This window comes from Otolemur garnettii, unplaced genomic scaffold (genome assembly GCF_000181295.1).
Source record: "Otolemur garnettii isolate 467f Iridium unplaced genomic scaffold, OtoGar3 scaffold00103, whole genome shotgun sequence".
Lineage (NCBI taxonomy): Eukaryota > Metazoa > Chordata > Mammalia > Primates > Galagidae > Otolemur > Otolemur garnettii.
The window spans coordinates 2,201,997-2,208,469 of NW_003852498.1; the positions used below are offsets into that span (position 1 = coordinate 2,201,997).

Sequence of the window (6,473 nt, forward strand, 5' to 3'; positions counted from 1 at the left end):
CACCCTGAGATACCACCTAACCCCAGTGAGAACAGCCCATATCACACAGTTTCAAAGCTGCAGATGCTGGAGCAGATGTGGAGAGAACAGAACACTTTTTTACATGGTTGGCGGGACTGCAAACAAACACAGACCCCTTGGAAAGAAGTATGGAAAATCCTCAAAGAACTCAAATAGACCTACCATTTGATCCCACAATCCCATTACTAGGCATCCACCAAGGAAAAAAAAAAAAGAAAAGGCATTTTATCATAAGGACATTTATCACAGCTTAATTTACATTTGTCAAGTTGTGGAAACAGCCTAAATGCCCATCAAATGATGAACGGATTAATAAACTTTGGTATATGTATACCATGGAATGCTATTCAGCCATAAAAAAGATAGTGATCTTACATCTTTTGTATTAACCTGTATGAAGCTGAAACACATTCTCCCTGGTAGAGTATCACAAGAACGGAAAAGCAAGTGTCCAGTGTACTCAATACTAAAATGAAGCCAGCGGACAATCTAATACATGCCCATATAAGAAAAAAACTCTATTCAATTCAACATGAGGGGAGAGGGAAGGACGGACACAGGAGAGGGGAGGGAAGGAGATGTGTGTGCTCCCACTTAATGGGCACAATGTGGGGGTATATGGCACACCTCCTGGGGGCTGGACACAACTACAACAAGGACTATACCTAACAAATGCAAACATTGTAAACTAATTCTTTGAACCCTGAAATTTGAAAAAAGATAACTGCATATTGGGCCTACAAGATCCAGGACTTAACAATAAGAGGTGTGAAAAAAAATGGAACTGAGATTCTGGGTCTAGTTCACTGAGAAAATACTGATGCTTTTAACAGAAATAGGTGGAAGTAAAAGAAACTAAGGATTGGGAGGATTGAAAGAAGAGACATTTGGATATACTCGGTTTCATACGCCATGATGTCATTTCAGGTAAAAGAGTGGAGCAGAATTTCCAGCTGGAAATCAGGTGAGATGGTGGTTTATAGACAAGCATTAAAGCACATTAGGGTACAGACATGATGGTTGAAATGAAAAGACTTCCAAGAGATAAAGACAAAGAAAGATGTGACAGGTGAACTAACCCTGAGCAAACGTTTGCATTTACCGACAACTTTTAGCAAATGAGATGTTTTAGTGGTGTATTTTGAACAATACAGAGTGTCCCAAAGGTTATCCATGTAGTCACCATACATCAGGAAAATGGGAAATCCTAGCTACATGTTCCTTCATTTACAATATTCATTACAAAATTCTACAAAGAGGTGGCCAACACCCAGGGAATATTTTGTAAAATTTTGTGCTCATCCCTATTTTCATTAGACACCTCTAAATTAAAACAATAAGTGTTCTCTTTGCTTCCTATTTACTCTCCCCACCAAGAGTCTGTGTAGGATTGTGAAAGAATATCTGGGTTTGAATCCTTGCCCCACCCTTTATGAGACTTGTGACTTCTCTGAGCCTCAGTCCATGTGAGTAATTATACCTTTTCCACAGGGTCTTGGGGGAAATTACATGAACAAGTGCATATGACAGGACTGAGAACAATGCATTGCAGATGGAAGTTTTTATAGTCTAGGTCGACTATATGTACTTACATATGATAAGGACTAGACAGCACCCACCTAAAAATTCAACCCTCAGACGGTCCTTTGATTCTCAATACTGGGCCACGTGAAGCAAATCCTCCCATTCCCTAGACACACCTCACGTGGCATCAAACAAGAACAAATATGTCCAGGTTTAAGAATCAGGATGCTGTGATTTTAGTGAGGATTTTTTAATCCTTTTTTTTTTTTTAATGAGGATTTTACAACTTCATGGTTCCCTCCTCTCGGAAATTGAGAAACATTATTCCTTGATGACTATTTCTGTTTAAATTTAAATTTCAAATGCAGAATCATTAGCTAATGTCACACTTGGTTTAGGCAGTCAGACTTGAGAAGAAAACATTCAGATCTTTAAATGGGTCCTTTCCTAAAAGCTTTTGAGATCATTTCACATCATAAAATGATCACATAGAGCCAAACATTCCACTCTTAAAAGTCTTCATTCCTCTGTGAAAGGCCAGTATAACAACCACAAAGTCCCCTCAAGTATAAATTTATGTTTAGTCATGTTGGCCTGTAAGGATGGGATTTCCTTCTATGAAAAAAAAAAGTATTTCATGAGTGATAATGGTATTGTGGTTATATTTTAAAAAAGAAAACCTTTATCTTTTAGAAAGCCATATTGTAATGTGACACCTGGAATTACTTTAAAATAGAAGGTGTGGCAGAGTGAATGACAGGAGAAACAACAGAATTAGCCATAAATCGGTGAATGGTGAAGCTAGGAAATGAGTGATTAAGCTCCATTTTGCTATTTTCTTTATTTCAGTATTTGTTTGAAATTCACCACAATACGTTTCCACCACATAGAAACTGCTTTTTTGCTACTTAAAGAGTTCAAAAATGCAATGCGCTCTGATGTGCATATGTTATTAGAACATACTTAGGAGTGATAACCTGCAGATTAGGGACTCCACAGACAGACTCACTGATCCCTGAACAAAATTATTAAGACTCGCTTGCTAATTACACATGCTGCGATATAATCTTAGAGTTTATATTTTATAAATTTACACATCTAAAATACATCCTTCTCTGGCTATTTGCCTCAATTGCATGAGAAGAATATAAAGTAATAATAAAATCTAAAGGCTAGATGTGATGGCTCTTTCTTGTAATCCTAGCAATCTGGGAGGCCAAGGTAGGCAGATTGCTTAAGCTCATGAGTTCAAGACCAGCCTGAGCAAAAGAAAAAAGGAAAAAGTAGGCTGGGCACGGTGGCTCCTGCCTATAATCCTAGCACTCTGGGAGGCCATGCAGGTGGACTGCCTGTGCTCAGGAGTTCGAGACCAGTCTGAGCAAGATCGAGACTGTCAGTACTAAAAGTAGAAAACTAGCCGAGCATTGTAGTGGACAACTGTAGTGCTAGCTACTTGGAAGGCTGAGGCAAGGGGACCGCCTGTGCCTAAGAGTTTAAGGTTGCTGTGAGGTATGAGGCCACAGTACTCAATTCCAGGGCAACAGAGTGAGACTCTGTCTCAACAACAACAAAACAATTTAGAGAAAAAAGTACTAAGCATCTGATGCCTACCACTTTTTAATATATGTGTATATCCACATAGTTATATTTTCTATTTTTAAATGTAGATTTTAAGAATACATCTTTATAATGGTATCTATGCAGCTATTTAGAAATTATTCCAGATCTATATTTACAGATCCAGACCCAGAAAGATGTTCACCATATATTTTAAATGAAAAAATAGCTTACAAAACCATCTTAGGGAATTTCATTTTCATATTTTTGTATTTGTGTATACTTAGGAAAAATCTAGAGAGATAAATACCAAAAAACTTAGTTACTTCTCCTTTATCGCATGCTTTCTACTGGACTTTCCATCTACTTTACATTCTCTGCATTGTCTGTTTTTACCATAAGCATTAAATAAGTTTTTAAATTTTTTATAATTAATTTTACAATTTTTTTTTGAGACAGTCTCATTACTATGCTGCCCTTGGTAGAGTACCATGGCATCACAGCTCACAGCAACCTCATTCTCTTGGGCTTAAGGAATTCTCTTGCCTCAACCTCCCAAGTAGCTGGGACTACAGGCACCTGACACAATGCCCGGCCATTTTTTGGTTGCAGTTTGGCCAGGGCCAAGTTTAAACCTGCCACCCTCGGTACATGGGGCTGGTGCCCTACTCCCTGAGCCACAGGCGCTGCCCTTACAATTCTTTTTAAAGATTAAAAAAGAATGAATAAGAAAATGTCAGTATATGAAAACTTAGTGCACGATAAAAGTAATATTTTATATCAGTAGACAAAAGAAAAATTGTTCAAATCATGAGATTTAAATAATTATTTGGAAAAAAACTCAAATGATTCAAAAATTTTTATTTTATTTATATATTTATTTATTTTGAGACAGAGCCTCAAGCTGTCCCCCTGGGTGGAGTGCTGTGGCATCACAGCTCACAGCAACCTCCAACTCCTGGGCTCAAGTGAGTCTCCTGCCTCAGCCTCCCAAGTAGCTGGGACCCCAGGCACCCACCACAACGCCTGGCTTTTTTTGGTTGCAGCTGTCATTGTTGTTTGGCGGCCTGGGCTGGATTCGAACCTGCCACCTTAGGGTATGTGGCTGGTGCCTTAGCCACTTGAGCCACATGTGCCGAGCCGATTCAAAAAATTTTAAATGTAAAAAGGAAAACATACAGATACTTGGTGGGAGGGATACAGGAAGGTAGACTTCTTTTCTTTCTTTTCTTTTCTTTTTTGAGACAGAGTCTCACTTTGTTGCCCTCAGTTAGAGTGCCGTAGCATCATAGCTCACAGCAACCTCAAATCTTGGGCTCAAGTGACCCTCTTGCCTCGGCCTCTCAAGTAGCTGGGACTCAGGCACCCAGCTTGGCTATTTTTAGGAATGGGGTCTTAGTCTGGCTCAGGCTGGTCTCAAACTCCTGAGCTCAGGCAATCTACCTGCCTCAGCCTCCCACAGTGCTAGGATTATGGGCATGAGCCACTGTGCCTAGCCTTGGAATTACTTTCTTTCTAAGCAAACTATCAAAGACAAACAACCATAAAAGAAAACATTTGAAAGATTTCAATATATAAAAACTGAAAATATCTACATGACAAAATACATCATTAATAAATGGGGAATTTTTGAAAATAAACAGAGGGTGCCAAAAAAAATTATACACATTTTAAGGAATGTTATCTATGTATTACTTTTCAAAGTTGAATTGTAGGTACTGTTGTTACTGGTCAAATGTACCCAGACATGCTATGCACATCCATTTTACCTGCAATTCATATGCTTTGGGGGAATGATTAATTTTACTTCCAACAAGATCTCTTAAAATGTGTATACCTTTTTTTTGGCATACTCTGTATAACAAGTAGACCAGGCATAGTGGCCATGCCTGTCATCCTAGCACTTTGGGAGGGCAAGGCAAGACAGTCACTAGACACTAGACCTCAGCTTTAACAACAACAAAATTAGCCAGGTACTGTGGCGTGTGCCTGTCATCCCAGCTACTAGGGGGGCTGAGGCAGAAGGATCACACAAGCCCAGAAGTTGAGTCTATAATAAGTTATGATTATGCCATTGCTGCACTCTAGCCTGGGCAACAGAGCAAGATGGTGCCTTGAAAAAGAAAAGAAAGAAAATATATAACAAGTAAAGAGATCTTACAAATCTCTATTAAAGATGAATAGCCAATGGAAAAATAAAGAAGATGAACAAGAAACTACAAATCACATATGAAATAAATATTTATAAAAGGTGTTCAATCTCACTAGAAACTAGTGAAATTGGTTTTGGTTTTAAATAATATTCAAACCTAGCACCTAAAATGAACATCTGATGAAATGATGATAGCAGTGTACAACTGGTACAACTTTTGCAGAGAGCGACTTGGAAGTGCATATTAATAAAAAACTAAAAAAGTGTATATCCTTTGAAACAGCTATTAAACTTCTAAATATTTATCTAAGAAAATAAGGATGTACACTAAAATTTAATTAAAAGGATACTTACCCCCAAACAGAAAAAAGTATAGTCAGATCTAACTAATAATAAACGATCAATTACAAGTGATGGTAAATATGTATAATGGAATTTAAATGAACCAGTTAATGTGGTTGGTAGAAATATGTTTACTGTAATGTAAGAGCATTACAAAATATTAAATACAAAGAGTTGTTCAACTGCATATTTAAATATTTATGAGTGTGCATATAAAAATTCTGAAGGGATATACTGTCTTTTCTTTTACTTTAATAGTGGTTATGTGTGAAAGCCAGGTTTCAACCTTTCTTCTTACATACCTACCCTTACTAATTTTGGTACACTGAGACTGTCTTTTAAAAGAAGAAGAAGGTTTTTTGTTTTCTGCTTATTACTAATCCTGTATTGAAATCCGTAAGAGATTCTGCAACACCAAATAGACCAGTTCCGAAGTTTTCACTAAGATAAATTTAATAGCTCCACCTTCTTCAGTGTTTATCAAAATATAAGAGAAAGAGTAGATGGCATCTTTTTGACCCCTGCAGGCTGGGAGAAAGTTACTTCACACATGGGAGGCGCTTCTGGGGCCAGGGCCAACTCACACACCTACTGGTGAGGTCCCAGACATCGCACGGTGTCTGAGCTGGCATGAGCACAGGGAATGCTGACCAAAGGAACGGATGGGGCCCTGTGTCCTCTGTGCAGGTGGGAGGGCAGCTAGGGGCTCTCAGCAGGGCCCCAGGAGCCCAGGGAGCAGGGAGACAAGCAAGACTTGGAAATGAAGGGTGAGCCAGGGACAAGTGAAGTCAGAGGGTCTCTACCTGACCATCCAGAACTAATGGAGGCCTGCAAGTCACTGCCTCATGTCCCCAAGGGTAACATTAAGCCAATGGCC

At 38.7% G+C, this 6,473-nt stretch overlaps 1 protein-coding gene across 1 annotated transcript in view; it reads right to left on the reverse strand.

Moving 5' to 3' along the window:
• MANBA (mannosidase beta) overlaps positions 1-6,473 on the reverse strand; it is a 113,681-nt gene that overhangs the window by 101,405 nt on the left and 5,803 nt on the right. The window lies entirely within an intron of this gene.